At 39.0% G+C, this 20,033-nt stretch overlaps 1 long non-coding RNA gene across 1 annotated transcript in view; it reads left to right on the top strand.

Annotated features, from left to right (window-relative positions):
* The window catches only part of LOC104872736, a 48,255-nt gene extending 28,985 nt beyond the window's left edge, over positions 1 to 19,270 (top strand). The window contains exon 3 of the long non-coding RNA XR_783270.2: positions 19,214 to 19,270. This is a non-coding gene — a long non-coding RNA (uncharacterized LOC104872736). The remainder of the gene's footprint in view (positions 1 to 19,213) is intronic.
* The last annotated feature ends 763 nt before the right edge of the window (positions 19,271 to 20,033 follow it).

Genomic DNA, 20,033 nt, shown 5'->3' with positions numbered 1-20,033 from the left:
GGGGTCCTTGGGTCCTTCCTGGGTCTGTTGTCGCGCAGGCCGGGAGCTCACGCGCAGGCCGGGAGCTCACGCGCACGCCGCCGGTGATCGCAGACAGGCAGGTAGTCAGGCAGCTGAAAAAAACCTATACTAAAACTCTTGATTCTGCCTCTCGTGTAGAAAAGTCTCATAGAGTCTTGTTCACCTTGTAGGGGAATGGAGGCTGTTATTAGCTTATGGAAAAGACATACTAGGTTTCATGTATATATATCTTACTTTCTTGTCACTGGAAGAAAATACCCAAAACCAGCAATTAAAGAAGAGAGGTTTATTTTTGTCTACAGTTTTGGAGAGTTTAGTGCATGGTTGGCTGGTTCCAAGTCAGAGTGACATAGTGGAAGGCATAATGCAGGAGAGCTGCTTATCCCATACATCCAGGAAACAGAGAGGGGAGAAGTGCTAGTGAGGAAGAGGCAAGAAACCAGACATAGACTATAAGGCCACACCTCCATGACCTACACAGACATACCAATCTCCAGGGCAGTTTCTAAAGCTAATCAAGTTGACATTCCATCTTAACTGCCACAATATATTAGAGAGTGAATATTAATTTTTCCCTTATTTTACCTAGATGATGGTGGTGGTGTGTGTAGTACAAGCTGACCAGGGAGTTGGACAGTTGGATATGGTCTGATGACAAGCAGAAAGAGGCTCTCCTGCCACCTATAAAGTGTAACTCTCATTTTTCTTTCTCTTTCCTCTGTTCAGCATGCCATGTTTTGTATGCCAACACATGCAGATTCATACAAAACATATGATACGACTGAGAGCTAATGATTCAAATCTACCATTCTTTCAGCAATTTTCTGTGCTTGGCACACCCGCATGGATTGTCTGTAAATATTCCTTTGTGTGTTCTTTCCTATCATATCTGTTCTTTGTCAGTTGAAAAACTTTTGTGTACTGTTTCAAGACTGTTTGTTTTACAAAACAGAAACTCTTTGAAAGAAATCTTCTTTTTATCTAAGATTGTATGTATAACAAGTGGAGGAATGGGGAGAGAGAAACTTCTAAAGGATTCACTGAGGTACAGAACAGGAGCTGAGGACACTGAGTCTGCAAATCCCATGACCTGCCTACCTCCCTCAGCTTCACTTGTGGGCAATGGCAAGACTCCACGTCAACTCAAGGAGGCTGGTCACAAGTCATGGGGTTTCCACTCTTAGTAAAGATTCCCAGTGCCAGGCACTGTGGAGATCCGCAAGAGCCACCTGAGACAATGTGAGAGTGGAGAATGTCTTCTCTGAAGTGAGCACTGAGAACTGGGCGTGGGATTGGCCCGTGCAGTGTAGTGTTTCAGGGCAGGGTAAGACACTCCACTCAGATTTTACATGGCACTAAGGAAGGAAAAGGGTGAACCCTAAAAATAATTGACATTAGAATTCTTTCTGTATCGGTGAAATTTGGATTTAAGTGAGTTACAATAGGAAATAGATTTAAAGAAAACAAAATAATGCTTTATTGCTTAGATACTCAGATTTCTCTTGTTGTGAACTTACCTATGAAGAAAGAATTCAGGGTACTTTGGAAATAAGACGGTGAAAACTAATAGGAGTGTGTTTATGGGTAGGATGGAATAGGGTGGAAATTATTTCTGGAATAATGATATTTTAGATGTTATCTATAGAATGAATGAGTTAGTTTGGTTAAGGGGACATAGGAAGATTGGAAGGAATTCCCAGGAGTAAACAATATATGGAAATATCCTGAGATGGAAAACAGCTTGGACCAACCACGTGAGTCAGGGAAGAAAGAGGCAGAAAGCAAAGAGGAGACAATGTCCAGGGTGATGCAGGTCTTCTGGACCATACTAAACAGAATAATAAGGGGATGTGGAAAAACACTGCAGAATTTTTAAATAAGGAAGTAAAATAGAAGAATGGAGATTTTTCTAAAATTATGGCTCCAAGTTGGAGAATAAGTTAAACAGTGACAAGGAGGATTTGAGAACTAATTGATAGGTCTTGTAATTGTAACTTGTTGGCCAGCTTATGGTTGGAAGGGTGTTGAGTAGCTTAGAGATTTTGCAGGAGTGTGAATCTATAGAACCAGATGACGACTGTGACAACGAACAAGAACTAGAAGAGTAAAGGATGAGAGTGCTTGCCAAGTTTCTGGCACGAGCAACAAGGCAGAGAGGTAAAATGACGAAATTAAGAAGCATTGCTGGAACCAGGTTCAGTGGTGTGCACTTGTAATTCAAGGTTGGTTGAGGCATGAGGATTTCAAGCATGAGTCAGCCTGGGCGATTTAGTGAGAACTTGCCTGAAAATAAAATCTAAAAAGGTCAAGGAATGTACCACTGTAGAGCACTTGTTTAGCATGTGGTAGCTCCTGGGTTCACCTAACAGTACTGGGGTAGGTGCTGGATGGGGATGGGGGGGCAGGCATTGGTTGGAGAACAGGTGTTGGGCTTGGTTTTTGTCTTAGTCACTTCCTGTCATTGCTGAGACACAAGAGTCAACACCCACAATTTAGAAGAGGAGAGGCTTATCCTGGCTCAGGGACATTGTCTCTGGTCAACTGGCTTTAAGCAGAAACCATGAGGTGGAAAAGCCTGGGTGAAGGATGCTCATATTAAAGCGATCAGGGAGCAGAGAGAGAAGGGAGGAGCCAGGGAGGGACACAACCTCTTCCAGTCCTTGAGCACACGTGCCCCGCCCTCTCACCAGGCCTACCTCCGAGCAGCACCTTCAGCTGCTGAATTCGCTAGTAGATGAGTCCCCTGGTGAGTACCGTGACCTCATCATCCAATTGTTTCCCGAGAGCCCCACATGCGGCCTGTGCATGTGAAGCCTTTGAAGGAAATTCTAGATGAAAGCACAACATGAACATGAGTTTGATATGCCTTGGAGACTTTTAAGTGTTTATGTGCATGTGATTGCAAGTGTATTATTGAACATATTAACAACTCATTGTTAGACTAATGTGATCATAATTGTGAGAATGACAAATTAAAGGTATGATTTTATTTCTTTTTTTGGTACCAGGGATCGAACTTGGGTCCTTGCACTTGCAAGGCTGGGTCTGGAACCTCTGAGCTAAATCCCTGGCCCTGATTTTATTTCTTTAGACAGATTAAAATAAATTTTAAAAAGAAAGTCAAATAGATAACCCTGTCCAGTTTAAAAATCTTGTCTAAAAAACCAGCCAGAGATAGATTTAGACACTAATAGGTAGCACCAAGCAGCTGATAAAGAAAACATTCCAAACTGACACCCTGCCGCTGATGAATGTCAGCTGTTAAACTATCAAATTCTCCCTTATTTTCATATGTGTAGGGATCACAAATTGTTAATATAAACGATGGCTACCATAAAGATGTCTAAGTCTGCACACTTCTGAAAATACTGATCTCTTCAAGTGCATCTTTGCAGGATCTGCGAACCAAAGGAATACCTGTGTTAGTTAGAAATGTCTTTCCATCTTTGAATTATAATGATAGTGATTGGTTGCTGAGTTGTCATCTTTCTTTTATTCATTTATTTATTTATTTATTTTTGAGACAAGGTCTCACTATGTGGTTGAGACTATGTAACCCAGGCTGGTCTCAAACTCACAGTGATGCTCCCGCCTCAGCCTCCCTAATGCTGGGAGTACAGGTGTGCACCACCATGCCTGGCTATGAGTTGTCATCTTTCTACCCTCTACCTTTCAAGAGATATTATAGAACTAGCCATTTTGTTTCTGGCAGAAACTGTCAAAGATTGAGATGCATTATAGAATTATGTAGTGTCTAGCCAGTCTTATTTTTCTTTCAAGGAATCATGGGAAAGTCCAAGTGTTCATAGAATCATAGTTTATCCTCAAAGGAAAGGGAAATAGAAATAGAATAGAAAAAAATAAAATAGCAAATAGAACTGCTTCAGTAAGTACATCAGGAAAGTAAGCAATAAAAGATCATCATCAGGTTATCAGAATAAACATTCAAACTTGTTCAGTGGATAATGAAAGTCATTGCAAAACTGAGAAGTTAAAATGGATCTTTTATTAACCTTAAGCTATTTCTTAGGCTTCTTCATATTGAGAGTGAAGCTTCCATTCCCAGCTCTGGCATCAAGGAGGTTTCAGCAGACCAGATTTGCAGCATTTTTGGGCACCTTGGGTGGGCCAAAACCTGACTAAATGCACGTACCTGTTCCCTACCTTTTGTTCAATACTTTCTGTAAGCTGGAGTGCTTTTGCATATTCTGAAGGGTTGGAATAGCTGCCTTTCCAATTTGCCCAAATTGTCCATCCTCCATTTTTATTGGCTTTTCCCATACCTTTGATAGTAGGCAGTCAATGAGTCCAGATTCTGGCCACTGGCTGGACCCTCCATAACAATTGTCAGAAACCAGACATGGAGTGTTTTGAAATCTGTGGGATCTATTTCCTTAAAGCAATTGTACTTAATGACACTTACTTTACTCCACTTTGTTGTATAACTAAATGACAAGTTTTCTTCTTCAGTGCTAGTCCAGATAGCAGGCAGGAAAGAGTTAAATGGTTTCTGTGTGCCTATCTCAGCCAGCAACATTTTGGCAGAATTTCATTACAGGGCAGGGTTTTGATTTGATTACAGCTGACAAACATTTGGCTTAGAGATAGTTTGAAACAGAAAGAAGTAAAGACTGTAGGGAAGAGAGCCTTTTCTTTCCAGCGCTATGGTCTTCCTTGTGGTATTATGTCTGGCAATTCTTCTTTTCTACTGTAGCAAAAGGCAGTAATGGGTGCTGAGTGCAGTTAGGAGGCCGGCAGGTCTGTGAGACTGCAACTGTGCGACAGTCTTCACGATCCAACAAATGATGGACTGGCCAGACTGCTCAGTAACAGTAACAGGAATGTATGGAAAACAGTGTGCTGGTCTGAAAGGGAGCTGGTGTGTTGAGCTGTATGTACTTGGGGTGGTTGTGAGGACAAAATGAAATGCTATTCCTTTCTGTTCGATAACATTTGACAACAGCCTTCCTTGTATGTTTGATCCTGAATATATGAAAGAGGACTTCCAGTACTGTTTCAGAAAGTGGCAAGCATGATGGGATAAGTGTGTCTGGAGAGAGAGAGAGAGAGAGAGAGAGAGAGAGAGAGAGAGAGAATATTTTGAGAGGTTAAAGACAATGTCTTTTACCATAGTAATTTAAAAAAATTAAACTATCAATCACTGTATATTTTGATCACTCTTGTATGCACAGGATCCTTGGCTCATGTGAACACTGAATAAGTGTTAGCTGTTATCATTATAAGCTAGGCTGGTTAACAAGGCCAGAGATGAGATATAACAGATAAGACAACATAAACTATGGCTGCATGGGGGGAAGTAAAAGCATTTGCTGTGTCAGATGCCTTGTTATGCACTTTACATAAGGTACCTCCCTTCATTCTCACATCGAATATATGCAGAATTAGTAAAATCTCCATGATACAGAGAGAAATTCAGACTCAGAGTTGTTACAACAGTTTATCCAAGGACACACAGCTTGCCAGTGGTGGAGCCAAGATTTAAAAGTCTGTCTATTACATGCTTTTTCCTTTTGTTTTGGAATACAAGGGGCCTGTGATAGATGGGTTAACAAGAAAAAGGTTTGGACTTCAGAACCTAAAGAGAGAGGAGTGTAAGAACTTCTGTTCAGTGTTCCCAGAGCACTGGGTGCAAGACTCTGTGGCCCATTCCGTACTGCACCATACTTCTGGGTTCATTTGGATGGCCTTCCTTACTCGACAGTACACTTCTCAGGAGCAGAGAGCTGATCTTTCTGCCCCCAGACCTCTGTGCAATGCTGCCACTTAGCAGGTATTCATCTATTTGCTGAATGAATTAATTTGTTAAACCAAGCCCAGAACTGCATAGTATAGGACACAAATGTTTGCTAACTGGTAGCAAAACGCACATAGAATAGATCACATCATAGTGGAGATCTCTGTACAGCAAAGTAGCTTGTGCTGTAATGATCTGTTTGGGTCAGCCAGTTGGAGAGCATGTTATAGACACTGACTTGAAGGCAGATTTATTTATTTTCCTCTTCATATTCCTCAAATTTACAGACCCATGCCTTTCACAGAGTAGTAATTCATAATTCAAAAAATTGACTAAAAATAAGTCAACAATTTTAAATAATGTATGATCATTTTATGCTTTGGTATGGATGAATATGTCCATGGCTATTAATATTTTCCATATTACTGTATTCGAATCCTAATATATGACATGTATTTGTAGTTTTACAGTTTTAAGTTTATATCTAAACCATATCAAGGATCTGGATAAACAGTGAAAACTGGAAAACATTCTAAGCCAATTGTAGGGGAAGTTTATTGCATGATGTAGAAACAGTCTAATATTTTAATTTTTAAAGCCCAAGCCCAGTCCTATTGTCAACATTACATGCTTCTTGAAAATGGCAAAATAGCTGGTCAGGACTTTTCTGATAATCTCAATTAGCATGGATTTGAGAATACAAACCGACACAAGAAAGGAAATGCTTATGTCAGTCATTCACTGGGCACTTTATATAGAAATGCTGGGAAACGGTATTGACAATATGGAAACTCTGGTGCTGCGAAAAATACTAAGAGGGTCAAACACTGAAAGCTCAATGAAAGGCAAACAACCAGGAGAAGAAAAGAGAAGACAAAGGTAGAGGATGCTGGGAGGCTCATATCAACTTCCTTCTAATTTTGGATTTGGATTAAAAAGCAAAGAAGCTCAAATCTGATCAAATTATGCTGCCATCTGCGGTTCTGATGTGGAATTGGGAAGAGTAAAAACACATGCTGGAAAATTACCAAGACAAAGAAAAATTCTGGAATATCAGCTCACGATTTTCCTTCTGTGGCTAAAAGGCTGAGTTGCTTTAGAAACATTTGGATTCCTTTTCTGCTTCATCTGTGCTGCAAAACATTGCTTTTAAAACATAGATATTCATGCTGTATTAGAAGGGACATTTGTGGATTAATCAGATATTATTTCTCAGGTTAGTCCAGGAGTTACATCATTAAGAAACATAAATACTGATAGTGATCGAATATTTATCTAACAAAGGGGAGAACAAGGGAAATTAAAAATCTTGTTTAAATAGCATAACACTTAATGGGCTCTCAGGTACTCCCTTTAGCCCTAGTTTCCATGGAAATTGTTTAATACTGAGAAGGAGTTCAAAGTTGTAAGGAAGACCATGTTTTCAAAACATCTAAACAGAAAAGCCAGACAGGAAGGGTCTCCATTGAGTTAAGCATCATTTGTGTTACGAGCACTTCTGCACTTGAGCTTCTTAAAAGGTCTTCTGCAAAGCTGTCACAGGACAAAAGACAACATAGCTATTCTTTAATTTTTAAACTGTCACCCTATTTTGCATCTTTTATATACACAATTCTATTATGAGTTGATGTGGCCATCAATACTTTCCTTTGAATAGCAAGGGAAATTATGTGATGCAAACAGATCCTAACAATACTATTTTTTGAGACTTCTTGGATTATAAAAGGGGCTTCCTTTCAATGTAAGGTTATTTTTGAAAACCTTTTTGGACCAGCTTCCTGGCTGCCGGAATGGTATAAATTACAGCTAATACCAAGGAAATTGTGGCTGCCTGCAACACACATAGTTTAATGACTTTCTTGTGTTATCTGCATTCAACATATACAACATTCAAGGCCAGCTTTATTTAATGACTCTCTGTGTTGACAGTGTTGAGCCTTGTGGTCAACAAATAGTAACTTTCACTTCAAAGCTTGAACTCTGGGTTTGTTATGGATGAATGAGTTTGCACAATGGAGATGCGACATACTAAAGGCCCTTTTTTATAGCCTGTGGCCGGCCGAGGGTGGCTGGGGCCCAGAGTTTCCTCAGGAATGGGAAGCAGTTTGATTTCTCCTTTTAAATCATACTTTCAGTTGAGGAGGGCTCAGGGGAGAGCAAGTGGAATCTTACAGAAACAGAACCGTGCCAGGTGAGTGGGGGGCACAAGGAAGTTTCACATGCACCAGGTGAGCTGCAAAACAGCCTGCAACTGCAGCGAGTTTACTGCCAGGGAGGATGTGGGTTTTTTGGGTGCTTTCTTCAAGTGCAAGCACTTTGTTCTAGCATAGGTACAAACTGGCATTGAGGCACAAGGTGGAGTCTGGCTGGCTATTACAGGTTCTGCTACTGGCTTTCCCTTGTTTTTTATGAGGTTGCTGGCAATTTATTGAATAGCTCCATATCTCCGTTTTCTTATCTGTAGAAGGAAAACATCATTAGCTACCAAACAAGGTTGTAAAAATTAAATAAGATCCTCAGCAATGCTAAGTCCCTCCACCGTTTCCCATCAGATAGCTGAATATAGCACCCTTCACAAGAACATGTCCTACTATGAAGCCTCTTTAGATGTGATGCCCAAATGAGTTCGACTTCTATTTTCTCTCTTGTGTCTTAGTTTACCAATGGCATCTTGATTTTCCTCTGGATAAAGTCACCTACTCTTATCATTTAAGATGAATTCAGGCCCCAGAATATCATACACGTGTTCCCTTAGCCACAGTGCTTGATTCAGGTGACTCAGCTTGGCCCTTTATGTGGGGATGGAGTCAGGTCTGGTGCTGCAGACTTAGATGAATCTTTCCCCTCTAGAGGTCCTGACCATAGAATTTGTAGAGAAAAACTGAGCTAAAACATGTATCTTGAGGATTTTTGTTTTAGCTCCTGGATCCAGCTCACACTGACTTATCAAAAGAGCCAAGAAATTGTCTTTTTATTTTTCTAGCAAGTTTGAATTTATTTCTAATGCATCACATAAAAAGGATTTTTATTAACAACTCCAAGGAAGTAGATCAACTTGGGGTTTGGAGTAAATTTAAATTTGAGGTCAGATTACTTTTTACTCACAAACAAATTTCTTTGGATGTTTCGAATATGGATCATTTAATGCGTTTAGGACAAAATATTCAAGGCTGTTCCTATAATTAAGGAATAACATAATTAGTGTTGCATTGGAGTGGTAATCTAAGAAGCACAATAGGGTCATGCATCTTGAAGAAAGTACTGTCATAGAGAACATTACTGAAAGCATATACAAAATAGTTATGCAGCCTCACCAGAAGACGGCACAGAAGTGGTTGCCAAGGGCATGATGACTGCATAATTCCAACGTGGACTTGTTGAAGAATCTTGCAGTCTATATTGGAGACATTTCTCACAGATCGGGAAGAGTGGACAGAGGCCAAGAGGGCTCATAAATCCCATACATCCTGTCCACTATAGAATGTAGACAATGAATTAGTGGAATTTGTTATTCCAGGGGTCTTATAAACCAGATTAGCTTTATTTTTGAGAGATGTACTCTATTTATTCATGTGAGATTTGCTCTATTCTTGTGAAGGACAGGGACAACTTCAGAAACACCGACAGAGAAAAGACCTTTGTGACTCATGACACTACACCTGACTTCATTGTGGGAGCTCAAAGTAGATTATTATTTTAGTGTTTTCAAACAACACTGAGCAAACTTCTAATACAAGTAAAAGGTTACTTTCATCATGATCGCCAGTCACCTCCATAGGTTAATAACCATGATGATCCCATTCCTCATGTTTTAAGCTTATTCCACCTACCAGCATTACTTGGCAAGTCATTGCTCTGTCCTTGAGACACTTCCTCCACTCCATCAGGAAGATGGGGTAGCCTTTGCCACATGTTGGCTTCTTCTACTGGATATTCCCTCTCAGTTTTTTTTTTTTTGCTGATTCCTCCTACTTTCATCAACCCCTAAAACCTAGAGTTGTCCCAGGAATGAGTTCTTTTTTTCTTTTTAATCTAGTTTCTCTCCCTGGAGAATTTCATCCATATCAACTATTTATAAACTGATGACATCCAATTTATACCTCTAGGTGGGATTTCCCATGAAACTTGTCATCCCCATATCATGTCCACTTAGATTCCTAATAGGGATCCCATATTCAACATGCCCAAATACAGCTCTTCCACGCCCTCTTAATTCTTTTATCTTTTCAGCACATGTTCATTCAGCAAATGTTACTGTTGCTGTTGTCTCCTGTCTTTTTCTCATGGATCATAAACAGTGTGTCTTATCAGTTTTTCAAAATGTACCTGTCACCACATTCACTGCTTCTGTCTTGGTCTACACCACACTGCTGTCATTCACTTTATTATTAAAGTGGCTTCCTATCAGTGGGAGACTGTCCTTGTTCTTCATTCTTTGTGGCTCACAGCTGAAAGGTTCTGACTTAAGTCATAATTCAAATCATGTCCCTACTCTGATTAAAACCCTCTGGCCTTCCCAACACAGAATCAAATCTGGTATCCTTTACCTTACGTAATCTGATCCAGGGACCTCTCAAAAGTTGTCTCCTATATAAGTGCACTAATAAATCAGGAATATTTCTGTCTCAGGACTTTTGTATTTTCTGTTTCTATTCCCCAGAGTGTTCTTCTTTCAAATACTCACACGAGGAGCTCCTTTATCAACGTAGGTTTTTACTAAAAAATAGTGTCAGAGAGGCCTTTCTAAAATTTCATTTCCCCACACAATACTTTGTATTCTCTTTTCTTGATTTATGTTCTCTTTGAGATATTAATATTTAATTCCAAAAGAATTCCAATGTCCTATCACAGTAGGACATTGGAGAAATGAATGTAAATAAACCATGGTAACAGGTTTTTCCAAACATAGATTTACTAGTTAAAAGGCCTGAGCTTTCTCTCTTAACCCAGCAGTGCCCTGAATGGCCATGTCCTCTGTCAGTGGCTCTTTAGACCTGTAGAACCAGTCCTATGCTCCTTAGAGGGCTCAGTAAGTGTGCCAGCACTGCTGCACAAAAGCCCTACAACAGAAATTTATTGTCTTGCATTTCTGGGGGCTGAAATTCTGAGATAAAAAAGTTGGCAAAATTGATTCTTTTTGAGGGCTATGAGGAAATACCTATTCTATGCCCTTAGGATCTGATAGTTGTCTGGCAATCTGTAAAATTCTTTAGCTTGCTGAAACATTGCCTTATTTATACACACGGCATTCTCTCTCTGTGTATGTGTGCATCTCCAAATATCTCCATTTTACAAGGGAATAAGTCACACTAGATTAGGGGTCCACTCTAATCAAGTGTGATCTCATTTGAACTAATTACTTTGGAAGCCATCTAATTTCCAAAAATGGTCATAATGTGGGATATGAAGGGCTTGAACACATAAAATTTGGAGAGGCACAATTCAACTGCTGCCTTCACAAACCATAGGGATGTCATCAGGCAAAAGAACATATGAAAAGGGCCAAAGGGAACAGACCAGGAGCAGCAGGAGTGAGACTCACATAGTACAGGATAGAATTTATACACTGGCTCCTTTGAAGGAGAGATAGGGTTCATTCCAACAAAGTAGCAGACACCAGATGACCATCTGGCAGGAATTTTGTAGAACAGATTTATGCCGGGAGTGGACCTCTAAAGTGCCTTTTAGCCCTGAAATCTGAAGTGACACCAGCTAACAGGGATGCCTGGGTTTACTTGTGAGCCCAGCTGTTCTACAAAGTGTCTTGGCTCATGCTGTTGGCCCATGGCCAACATAATCCCACAGGCTCTGTTACTGTTTCTGCCATTGGCCTTGCTACCTTTGTTTCTCTGGGTTGACTGCCTGCTTCCCAAGAGTCAGGGAGGCCTTAGAATCTATGTGCTCCTGATACTTTACAAGTTGGATCAGCTATAGGATTTTAAATTGTAGGAAGATCTCAGGAAGCAGCCAGAGACCTGAAATGTGAATTCTTATTTGTGGAAAGAGCAGCTGGTACCTGAATACACCTTCATGCATCAGTGCAGCACCAACAGGGGTTTTACTAATGGTGTTCTGGAAGCTGTTACAGACCACAACACACACATTGTGAGGGCCTGGTACGGAAGCCAGGAGATGGGGAAGAAGGGAACAGCCTCCGTGGGGTCTGATGCTTGAACTATTTTTCATCATTAGAGCAATTGTACAAGGAGAAGGCTCAGCACTTCAAAAACTGATGAAATAACCTCCTAGATTCCACAGACCCCCTGAGCCTGGCAGGGCTGGAGAAGAAAAGCAGGACTCTCAACAAATAACACAATCTGCTACATTGTGCCATTTTCTTCAATCAGGACTCTAGTAATTCAACTTTTAATTCAATTGTTAATGAATTTATTCACCAAACAAGTATTTTCCAAATGTTGGGAATATTGTAGACACTAAAGTATGTTTGAAGTTTTTTTCCTTATTCTTTGAAGCTGAAGCAAATAGAAACCTCTAACTCATATTGCCCTGCTATTTTCCGTGAGCATATTTTCAATCTCCGAAACTTAATGAGGTACAATCTCTGAAACTGGGGGATTGTTGTGTGGGGGCACAAATGACTAGGTGTACTGAGAGCTGTGGAGGAGCAGCTGCCCCCACTTAGATTTCAAAGGACACTGTCCCAGCTGCCAAGCCATTATAGAGCATCCTCATTAGGGCAATGCCTAGTGAGGCTTTGGGGTAGAGTGGTCCCCTTAGATCCCTGAACTAGAGCTACCAGAGTGCAGTGTCTTCTGAGAGAAGGCACACATGATAATCTGACTGTGAGCAGGATGCATGGACTGAGCCCAGTAAACCATGGTTCTGAGACCTTGGGCACCAGTGTGCTCAGAAAGTGTTGTGTGGAATCAAAGGACAGTTATACTTAAGCTTTAGGATTTAGTGTTTGTTTTTCTGTTGGGTTTTGAACTTACTTGGGGCCCGTTTTCCCTTTCTCTTTTCTGTTGCTCTTTGTTTGGAATGGAAATTCGATTGCCACCTCATCATTGCATTTATTTTGACTTTACAGGCTTACAATTGGAGATAAATTTGTCATAGGATGAATTATGTCTTGAGTGTCACTCACATATGACGTTACTTTGGATTTCTGAGGTGATGTTGAAGGAGGTAGAATTTTTGCGGAGGCTACTGAAGTGGAATGAATGTATTTTGTATGTGATAATGATGAGTTTTAGGTCTGGGGTAGAATGTTATAGTTGATTATGTGTTCTTTCTAAAGATCATGTTGGAATTCAATTGCTATTGTATCAGTATAAGAGGTGGGACCTTTAAGAGTTGATTAGACTCTAGCATATCTGCCCAAATCAGTAGGATGGGAAGTATTTTTAAGGGATGACTTCATGTATATAGAGAAACAATTCGAAAATGTATGTGGAAACAATAGACCCTGAATATCAAAAGCAATCCTGGGTGACAGAAGCAAAGTAGAAGGCATCACAATCCCAGATCTGGAGTTATACTACAAAGCTACTGTGTTTAAAAAAGTAGGCACATTCAGCTATCTTTTTTTTTTTTTAATTTGTATGTTTTTGTTTTTGTTTCTGGTACTAGGGATCGAACTTGGGACCTTGTGTTTGTGAGGCAAGTGGCAGAACCACTAAGCTGAATTCCCGTCTCAGCTATCCTTTTTTTTCATTATTTAGAGAATACTTTATTAGTTTCTGTAATCAAATCTGTCTCAGCTATCTTTGATCTTTGAAAAAGGGCCCCCCCCAAAAAAAATGTACACTAGAGGAGAGATAGCCTCTTTAATAAATAGTTCTGGGAAATTTGGGTAACCACATGTAGAAGATTGAGTCTAGTCCCACAAATTCACAATGCACTATACTAAAACCAAAATGGATCAAGTATGTAAATATTAAAACAGAAACTCTTGAGGATAGAGGTATAGGCCAGATCTTTCTGAATAGATTCAGCGGTACAAGAAAAAACAATACTGAGAATCAACAAATGGGATCATATCAAATTAAAAAGCTTCTTCACAGCAAAGGAAACAACAAACACAGTGAAGAAACAACATACACAATGGGGAAAAAATTGCCAGCTATTTCTAGATTAACATCTAGAATATATAAAAACTCAAAAAATTAGAGATTGCAAATAAAAGACTCAGTCAAAAAACAGGCAACCAAAATGAATGAAAACTTCCAAGAAGTACAATAGCCAATAAATACATGAAAACATGCTGACTGTTAAAGACATATAAATTTAAAAAAATTGAGATACCATCTTACCTCAGAAAGAATGGCTATCATCAAGAAATAAAAAAATAATAATACATTCCAGTGAGGAGCTGGGGAAAAAGAAACAATTCTACATTGTTTGTTGGTAGGAATGTAAGCTAGTATGACCATTACAGAAATCAGTGTGGAAACAATATTTAGAATAAGAATGAAAATAGAAAATAAAAAGAAGAGTTTGTTTTAATACTAACTCAGAAACTCAGACTTTCTCATGGACAATATAGACATTTTTTCTGCTGAGCCAGATTTTAGAGGTACCTTCGACTTATATGCCAATGAAACTTTGTGACTATCAACAACCACCATTTCTTCTATAACCCAGTGCTAAGCTTTTGATGAAAAGATCAGTTCTCAGTCAGTAGCTAGCTTTTACCTCATAAGATCTGTTGGGGATCAAATTGTATCCCTTTAAAAGACAAGCGCAAGTTCTAAGCTCTGGACTGGATATTTGGATCTTAGTGGATCTTGGTTGTGAATGTAATCAAGGAAAGATGAGGTCAAATCGTCTCTGGATGCAATGACAGGAAGTGGAATATCACACACACACACACACACACACACACACACACACACACACACACACCCACAAGAAAGTTGTGTGGTGGCAGAGACAGATTGGACTGATGCATCTTCAATCCAAGAGTGTTGAGGACTAAGGATTAATGGCACCCTATCCTTGCCCTCATAGTTAGGGAAAGGCAAGAAAGGATCTTTCCTAGAGTCTTCAGAGGGAGCTTAGTTCTAACTTGTTGTTAATTTCCTACTGTTAAAATTTTGAGAGACTATATTTTTGTTGTCATTTTATGCTACCTAGTTTGTGATACTCTGTTATGGCAGCCCTAGGAAACAAATACAGGGTTTCTTGATGTTGGACTGTTGCCATCTTCATTGTCTGTGGACTTTAAGGATCCTTCTTTTATTCATCAGCTCTTGACTGAGTCATTGTTCTCATTGTTTAAAAATATTAAGCTTTCAAGTAATTTCAGCTGTAGCATCGTGAGCTATTTCGTCTGCCATATTGCTGGTAACAGAAGGACAGTGACAACAGTGAAAACTTCTTCCCAGAATCTAGTGTGCAAGGCAAGAAGTAAGTGTCTTCATCCTAGTTCAGGCTCCCAGGAGCTTGTTTGATGTACTGTTCTCACCTCTTATTTGTCTCTCATGTTTTCTTTAGCTGTATAAATGTTACTTTTCTACACAGCAGTCACCGTGGTCTCTAAATATAAATTGGAGCCATGATTCCTGTGTTGAAAACCTTTCAACAGCTTCTTTTCACAGTTAGAATGAGGTTTGAGCTGAAACTATGTCTTTAAGGCCCTGTGTAAATGGACTACCTGCTACCCTCCTTATTCTATTGTTTCCTGCTCCAGCCACGCTGATTTGAGCCCATGTCTCAAACATTTCAAGCCTGTTCTTGCCTTGTATTTCTTGACCTTGCTGTTTGCTCTGGTTCATTGTCTGCCTATCCTGATATTTACTTTGATGTTTCCTCCTCAGAGAGATGATTTTGGTCATCTTGTCTAAACTAACTACCTTTCCTCTCATCATCTTCTAGTGATTGTTTATTTATTTACTTTTTTTTTTTTGCAAAAACATATCGCTATTATACTGCCTAGGAATTGTCTTAGTTTTTATTCGTTTTATTTTTCCTGTTCCAGGGTTGCATCCAGGATACCACACTACATTTTGTTGTCATGTCTCCTCTTGACTTGTCTCAGGATTTTCTTGTTTTTATGACCTTGGTAGTTTGAAGAGTACTGGTCAGGTAGAATGGGCATCTATTGGGATTTTACATACTTTTTATTATTAGGCACCTGTTATTGGTTTTGAGATGGCAGGTCACACAGGAGAAGTTCTGTTTTCATCTCATACAAAGGGCACAACTAGAAATGTGACTTATCATCATTCATGTGAACTTAAATCATGAGACTGGAGAAGGGTTCATCAGGTTTCTCTGCTGTTTTTCCCCACTTTCCAATGTCTTTTCCACACTAACTAACTGGGAAGCTAGTCAGTATGTGAAATCCACAGGTAAGGAGCAGAAAGTTATGTTCCATTTCCCTGAGAGCAGACTACAGAAATATCTATATAAATTCTTTGGAATTATTTTCCACTTGTTTATTTATTCATTCAATCATTGATTTATATTAGTTTGAACTCATGAATATTTATTTTATATTTTAGGTTATAGCCCAGTTCTGCTCTGTTTTATTACTGAAAATTTTCCAGCTTTGGCCACTGAGAGCCATTTCAGTGAATCCCATTTCCCTTTGTATATCCCATCAATGTGTGTGTGTGTGTGTGTGTGTCCCACAACCTCTTACTATTTTTAAACCATAAGGTGTCCTATAATAATCTTGTATGTTTCCTGCTTTAATCCTAGAAATAGTCATTATGTAGATATTTCACTAAGGAGCCCTGTTCTCTTTGTGCTTGGTGCTACTGGGTGTTCTTGCTCTCTCTTAGCACACAGAACAATGATACATGTGTGTTTTACAACTCCTGTATATACCCTATCTATAAGTATTTTTCTATATTATCTTATATATATATTAAGGTATCATGAATACTGTCGTGTTCAACTCTAATCCAGTCACATGAAGCAGTCAGGCCTCTCTCTCTCTCTCTCTCTCTCTCTCTCTCTCTCTCTCACTCTTGCTCTCCTCCCTCCCTCCCTTCCTTCCTTTCTCTTTGGTGTTTTTGAAACAGGATCTTGCTCTGTCATTCAGGCTGCCTTAGACTCATTATGTAGTCCAGGCTGGCCTCCAACTCGTGGTGATCCTCCTGCCCAGCCTCCTGAGTGCTTAGATGACAGGCATGCACCACCATACCCAGCTTCTCTTGCTTATTTCTAAACTCCACACTCTAGCAGTGAGAGCTGGATCCTAATATGCTCTTATTTAATTGTTTAGTTGCAACATGCATGCATAGCAGTGTCAAAATTGGTGATCAATACTCCTGTGGGAAAGAAATTTATTAACTTTGGTACAATGCTTCAACCTTTGTGCCATTAGTCTTATAGTCTCCACTCATTTACAAAAAATATTGATGTCAGCAACTCCCTCAGAGAGGCTGTATCATCCACTTAAAATACAGTTAGACTGTCTTGTCATCTTCTGTCTTCCACCTTGTGCATCCGAAGCTCCTAAGTAATTTTTTTGAATTTGTGCACACTCATATTTGTTCTTTGTGCTACAGAGTTCTGTGGGATTTCACAAATGCAGTATCGTAGTGTCTGTCCATCATTACAATGTCATATGCTTTAAGAATTCATCTGTTTTAACCTCTTCTCTTCCTTACATTTTCTCATTGCTGAGGCAACACCTCTCCTCTTATACTTTCCAGAGATTAAGAAAATGAATCAAGCTGATATAAATATTAATACAAATATTTATAAGCTTCCAAAGCAGCTGGGCAAAGAGCTACAAGTGTGACTGCCACATAGCATAGTTAGATTATGCTTAATAAGAAACTGACAAAGTCTTCTCTAAAGAGGCTGTACCATTTTTCATTCCTACCATCAGGGAATAAAAGGTCTTCCTGCATTACATCCTTGGAAGTATTGTCATTAAAAACTTATGCATTAATATGTATGCAGATGTATGCATGGTTCTTGAGTTGATGTTCAATATATTTCTTGCCTATGTTCCTCTATAGGTAAATCATTTTCCTCCACTTTCACTTCTTTTAAAATTATCTCTTTGTCTTTGGTTTTCTGCAATTTGAATATGGATGTCTAGGAATAGTGTTTTTTTTTTAACCTTTAATTGCTGTTTTGGTGTTTATATTAAGAAATATTCCTTGATTTTTCTGAATCGGCAGTTCGTTGCCTGTCATTAATTTTGGAAAACTCTCAACCATTAATACTTTACAAATTTCTTTTGCTTTCTTCCTTTTTGTCTTTTTGATATTCCAATCATTAATTTATTACACCTTTGGAAATTATCCCACAGTTCTTGGATGTTCTGCTTTCTTCCTTTTTTGACTCTTGTTTAATGTTTATTTCAGTTCACTTCAAGCTCACAGTTGTGTTGGTTGGTCTTTCTTAGTCTGGTGATGAGCCATGAAGAATATTTATCATTTCTGTCACAATAAAAATTCTAATTTTTAATTTTTTGTTTAGTTCTTCCATCACTCTGCTTATATTATCTATTTTTTTTATCTTGCTCTTCTGAAATTTTTAGTGTACAGTGTAGTATTTTTGCACAGTAGAGTACTACTCTGTTATAAAGAATAAACTTAAGATCCCAACAATGAATGTAACTGTACTGTATCCCTAAAATGTATCAATAAACTCAATTAAAGCTGAAAAAAAAGAATAAACTTAAGTTATTTGTAGGAAAATGGATGCACTTTAAGACCATGATATTAAGTGATATAAATCAGACACACAGGCTTGAATATTGCATAGTTTCTCTTACATTAAAATCCAAATTATAAATAAAGAGGAAAATAAAAAAAATAGATACTAGGATGTAGAGCAGTAGATCTTTCTCAGTGGGAAGGGGATCAAGAAACAAAGAGAGTAGGAGAAAAGGGAGGAAGAATGTCTAAAAAAAGAATTAAGATGTGTTATGTTCATGTCCTCACAAAGAATGTAGGAGCCAGCCTAGGAGCTTGAACCTGCCCAAAGGGTGACAAGAATGAAAAACAGACACAGAATCAGGTGGTTGGAGGGCCAGGTGGCTCTTGTGTCCTGTTGCCCCAAGTGATGGGGGCACCTCGGCTGTATTCACTCAGACACGGGCACAAGCAATCAGAGTTCCTTAGGATTCATCTGTCTCCCTCTCTCCATGGTACTTGTTTGGGTACACACCAAGGTCTCAGGCGATTTACTTTTGTGTGAAGTGTGTCAGCACACTTGCACACCCTTTTTCTTCTTTGTGCTCACAGAGGGGGCCCATTAGGTCTCATTCTTCACATCTGGTCTCCCACAATTATATACTGAAAACATTCACTAATAAAAAAAGATGTATGGTGCTAAATAAACATTTGTTGTTCCATGTTATTTACTTTCGACATTACAAGCCCTTAGCGTGTTAATCATAGTTATTTTAAATTCCCTACTTGATAATTCCAAAGCCTGTGTTATGTTTCAGTCTGGTTCTGATTCTTGCTTTGTCTCTTTAGACTGTGTTTTTTCCTTATCTTTCAGCATGTTGCTTAATACTTTCCTGAAGATGGAATGATGCCTACACAAAGTGGTACCTAGGTGAGCAGAACTTTAGTGTGAGGTTTTATGCGAATATGTCTGGGAATTTGGCTATTTAATATTTGCTGGGACCACAGATGCCAGAAGCTTCCATTCTTTTTATTATCCTTGGTTTTGATTTGGGGTTTCCCTGAATACTTTTTTTTTAAGAGAAAATCTGAGCTTTGTAGCTACTTCTCTTGTAATCTATGGCCATTGAAATGGGGCCCTGTTGATGGTGTTGTAAAATATAGGACAGGGAATATTCTTGGGATTAATTCTTGTGATTAAATTTCTGTCTTTGGTGGGCCTTTTCTGAGCCTTTGGTAATACTTTTTTTTTAAACAGTTTTACGAACTGAAAGTGGGGGGACTTCTTCATCTGAGAAGTGTCTGTTCATTTCAGATGCCCATTTTTTAACTGAGTCTTTAGTTTTGGGGGGGCCTAAATTTTTGAGTTCTTTATTTATTCAAGATATTAGCCCTTTATCTGAGGAGTAGCCGGCAAAGCTTTTTTCCCCATTCTGCATGTTGTGGCATCACTCTGTTGGTTGTTTCCTTTGCTGTGCATGAAGCTACACAATTATTACTGGAATCTGTTTTTCAATCTTTTCCCCATGGTTCTTAATAAAGGGCAAAAAGAGAAAATTTAGGCACTATTCAGGGTTTGCTTTGTTTGATGTTAACTCCTGTCTGTTGGTTGGGAACCTTTGGTACAGTGGAGAGATTAAGGAAGCACTATGTGCTGGTGTTGATATTGCCTTAGATTATATTAATTGATAGGC

The sequence above is a fragment of the Fukomys damarensis genome, unplaced genomic scaffold (genome assembly GCF_012274545.1).
Source record: "Fukomys damarensis isolate Sample0158 unplaced genomic scaffold, DMR_v1.0_HiC HiC_scaffold_33, whole genome shotgun sequence".
Lineage (NCBI taxonomy): Eukaryota > Metazoa > Chordata > Mammalia > Rodentia > Bathyergidae > Fukomys > Fukomys damarensis.
Note: the sequence above shows the minus strand (reverse complement) of the source record. Positions and strands in the feature narration are given on the sequence as shown.